Genomic DNA, 5,000 nt, shown 5'->3' on the forward strand with positions numbered 1-5,000 from the left:
CACACACACACATAAATATACACACACACATACACACGCACGCACACGCACGCATGCACACATACACACACACACACACACACACATACGCGCACCCACACACACACACAGAAGCACACACGCACACAAACGCGCACATACACACACACACATACGCGCACCCACACACACACACAGAAGTGCACACGCACACAAGCGCACACGCACATTTTAAATACACACCCACCCATACATATTTAAACACATACACACACATTTTAAATACACACCCACCCACACATATTTAAACACATACACACACATTTTTAAAACACACCCACCCACGCATACTTAAACACATACACACACATCTTAGATACACACTCATACAAATTTTAGATATAGTATACATACACACACACCCACACACACATTATAGATCCGGTCTAATTTTCATATATATTGACGGTTAAACATAAGACAGGGTATCTGCACATTTTCTAAGTGCAAATTTAAAGACTTTTAAGATCTTTTCAAGACATCTAAATGAAAAAAATAAGACTATACCACTGCAAAAAAGATACATACGACAACTTAACACTGTTTTATGCAATAGTTTTTTTTTCTACTAATTTGAACACCCACCCCATTTTGGATGTCTACAGAAGTTACCAAATATATTTTGGCAAAAGACAATAATTGTGTGTGAATTACCTTCACAGCTATAAATGCCCAATTTTAGGGTCTGGGGTGCTTCTTTTGAAGCTGGCTGTACATTTCTGGTTGTGCTACTGGTTGAGGCTGACCGTTCTTCACCTGTGTCTGTAGTAGCCTAGGCTACTTGCCAAACATGTGTACTGGACTGGATTCCCTTCAATATTTTTTAGGTAGACTAAGCTATTTAAATATTTTAATAGGCCTACTTTATAAAATGTACTATGTGCATCTATTGCCCCATATGCAGCACAGCAAATTGAAGTTAATCCACTACTTTACATTTTACATACCAGTTGTATCTAAACCAACCAAAGCTTGACTGAAACATTGTAAAACTATTAACTTTTTTAAATTAATTAAGAGGCAGGTCATCCTCGCATGATCTTGCTGAAAACTGCTGGTTTCATCTCAAGCACGCATGTATTATGAACGCACATTTTGTTTTTTATGTAGCCAGTCGCCGATCATTCAAAAAATATGCGGTTCTATTTCACAACTTTTGCGAAGTAGGCCTACTGGGAAACGCTGGAAAGCAAGCTGCTGACAGATATTACAGGTATTATAACTTAGACAGATATTTTCTTCCCTAGGCTAGGCCAGCAACACACGCTGGAAAGATGCAAACAGATCAACTTAACATGTAGGCCTACAGTATTTCCTCCTGATTGCAAAAACGTTTGTTTTCTTTTTCTGTTAGTCCGTTCCTTCATAAATTGCGCAGCAAATTATCAGACGAGTGACAGAAGCACTGCGCATAATTTGACCAGCAGTCTTCGCGTCCATAGTTTGTGAAACGATGCTGCAAGCTGCGTCCGAGCAAAGATTCTAGATGCCCAGCGCAACTCCAAAAAGGAGGACAAATGAGCATCCGGCTTGAGGCTGCGCCGGACACCGGACAGGGCTTTTACAATATGTCCGGCCTAAATTCGAACGTATGGCCAACCTATCGCTAACTGGCTTACCAACTTTCTCCTGCTCATTCTACAGCTCACGTAGGCTACCTGTGTATCTCTCAGGCCTTGGCTACACCACGCAAACGTCAGGCATATTTACTGCATTATTATCATTTCCACACCTTTAACCACACCCGTGAAAAACATCTTCACTCTGCAACCACCACCTCCCGTAGCCTTAGTCACTTATACAATTGCGTTTTAAATACACAAAACCGGATGGAGACATTTCACTCGCTCTCTTGCACTCACTCACTTGCTGGTGGTCCCATACGCAAATTTAATACCTCCCTTTCAAAAATTCAAGACATTGCAGACAATTTAAGACTTTTTTTAGGCCTTAAAAACCTAAAGTTGTATTTAAGACTTTTTTAAGGATCCGCGGGAACCCTGATAAGAAAGTGCCTGTAGGGATCATGTAACGTTACCAGCCTATAAGGGTAAATCACGCTGATTTGAAGTTAATACCAGATTATAATACCTGATAACTACCAGTGAGCCGCCGCCCACATCATAGACTATAGGCACTGGCGCAGGGCTTCACTTTTTGTCACTACCCTTAAGAAACTGTCGCTATGCTTTCATGTGCCACTGCTAACTTATTTCAGTAGTTCGGTTTTGAAATTGAAGCAAATGTCTACATGGTCTCCAACTTTGGGCTTTTGCAATACATGATTTCATAAAAGGCCAAATACAAAATAAATGTTAAAAATATCACCTAGATATTTAAATAGATATGTAAATATTAAAACCAGAAGTTTCAATGTAATTTCACAAAATGCTTCTTAAAGCTGAGCTGTGCTTAAATGTCAGTGGATGAAAATAAAAAAAAATGCTAAATGTTAATTATAGCCTTGATACCTGTAAATATTTAAATCTGATGATGTAAAGTATAGTTCGATGAAGTTGGAGAGTTGGATTATAGGATGCTCTAGAACTCACACCAACAGAGTCTTAAAGGAGCCACACCACTTTTCTGACAAGACACTATGACATATGCATGTGGTTCTGTTGACCTTTAGTTTTGTTGCTACTGTGCTTGGAGGACAGTTGGAAGGTTTAGGACAAAATTAAGCACATTTTAATCGTATCACAATAATGCCGATAACCATGATCATTTTGGTTTCTATAATCATGATATCACATTTTCATACCGTTTCTCTAGCAACCCTAGTGGTAAAAAAGTTGAGTGGCTGGTAGATTTTGGAATCCACCAGCCACAGTGGCAGGTGGACAAAATATTTAATTTCCATCCCTGATACACACGCATGCACACCAAGTCCGCTTGCTTTTAGCGTTTCATAAGTCACGCCATCGAGTCTGCTTGCTTTTAGCGCTTCATAAGTCATGCCATCGAGTCTGCTTGCTTTCAGCGTTTCATAAGTCACGCTATATAGTCCGCTTGCTTTTAGCGTTTCATAAGTCACGCCATCAAGTCTGCCTGCTTTATCATTGCTGACCACTTTCTCCACTCTAGGGACGGTGAAGAGCAAGTGTTAAGTTTAGAGGTGTAAAGGGACATGTATTTGTATCACACAGCAAGTGTTAAGTTTAGGGGTGTAAAGGGACATGCATGGACGGACTGGGTTCAGGAGGTTCAACACAGATGCTTACTGGAGTTACCAAATGCAGTCTTTAAGGAACACACCAACATTTTAGGAAATTAGCTTATTCACCATCTTCCCCAGAGTTGGATAAGATGATTTCTATACACACCCTTCTCGTCTCTATATGTAACTCGATCTGAAGCACCCACCGTTAGCATAGCTCATTGAGGTGGGCAGTTCCAACTAGCCTATAGCACCCAAAAGTGACAGCGCTCAAACATTGTTCTATTTACATGTTGTGACTAGTATAATTACAATGTGCAAAAATGTCAATGTAAAATACAACACAGCGATTTTCTAATCATATACAAGCTTGGAACTACATTCTCATTCAGGCGAAACACTGCTACTGCAGCTATTCAGGTGCTGCGTGCAAATCACTCCGCCAAAGTAGCAGTGCCAAGTTTGCATGTGCTTAGAACAGGGGTGGGCAAACTCTTCAGCTGAAGAGCCACATTGGGTTTTGGCTGAAGGTTAGGTCATTGGGTTATTGGGTTTTGAGAATTTGGCCGTTGGTCTGCCGCTGCATAGTGTTGTCATAACTCAATCTGTACATGTGTCCATATATAATAATATAATAATAATAATAATAATAATAATAAAATGTATTTATGAAGCACTTTTCAAGCACAGAGCACAAAGTGCTTACAGACAAACAAACAAACAAAACAAAACAATAGAAATAATAATAATAATAATAATAATAATAATAATAATAATAATAAAATAGTAAATAAAAGGACAAACTACCAAACACAAACTTAACTCAATATAAGAAACAAAAGGAAAAAATATACAGTATAGTACCCAAGATAAAATAAACAAGCAGAAATTATAATAATGATAATAAATTAGCAGACACATGAGTGGAATCATTCACTATTTAAGGAAAGCAATTGTATATAAGTGGGTCTTTAGACTAGATTTGAAAACAGCCAGTGATAGTGCAGATTTGATGTTATAAGGGAGGCTGTTCGATCGGTCACCCCTAGTTGACAGTTTACTTTCTTGAACAACTAAAAGTCCCAGGCTGGAGGATCTGTGGGGCCGAGTCAGACAGTAGGGGGTTAATAAATCTTTTAAATCCTGTGCCAAACCATGTAACGCTTTATAGGTTATAAGGAGGATTTTAAAATCAATCCTAAAACTCACTGGCAAACAGTGAAGATTGGCCAGAACTGGGGTGATGTTTAAATTTAGACTTCGTCAAAAGTCTGGCTGCTGAGTTCTAAACAGTCTGTAAACGAGAGATGGATTGACAATTTAGACAGGTGAATAAGGCGTTGCAGTAATCAAGTCTAGATGAAACAAATGCATGTATAATTCTCTCTGTGTCCTTTAAAGAAAGCATTGATTTGATTTTGGAAATGTTTCTCAGTTGATAATAACAGGACTGGACAAGGAGTTTTACATGTTGGTCAAATTTTAAATCTGTATCGAAAAAAAAAAGCTTGACTATAGACTTTGTCAGGGCCGATGAAAAGGACTTCTGAGAGCAGAGCAGAAGGTCAAAAGCTCGCTTGATCTTGATTTTCAGTATGAATATGGACCGTGAAAGCGGGGCTTCACAATCCTTCTGGCTTTTTGGGTTTTAAGCAGGAGGTGTCAGAAAAGTTACCACAGGGATAACTGGCTTGTGGCGACCAAGCGTTCATAGTGACGTCGCTTTTTGATCCTTCGATGTCGGCTCTTCCTATCATTGTGAAGCAGAATTCACCAAGCGTTGGATTGTTCACCCACTAAT

At 39.1% G+C, this 5,000-nt stretch overlaps 1 protein-coding gene across 6 annotated transcripts in view; it reads right to left on the reverse strand.

Moving 5' to 3' along the window:
- The window catches only part of efr3a (EFR3 homolog A (S. cerevisiae)), a 108,595-nt gene that overhangs the window by 58,849 nt on the left and 44,746 nt on the right, over window positions 1-5,000 (reverse strand). The gene's annotated exons all lie outside the window — the stretch shown is intronic.

The sequence above is a fragment of the Alosa sapidissima genome, chromosome 19 (genome assembly GCF_018492685.1).
Source record: "Alosa sapidissima isolate fAloSap1 chromosome 19, fAloSap1.pri, whole genome shotgun sequence".
Classification (NCBI taxonomy): domain Eukaryota; kingdom Metazoa; phylum Chordata; class Actinopteri; order Clupeiformes; family Clupeidae; genus Alosa; species Alosa sapidissima.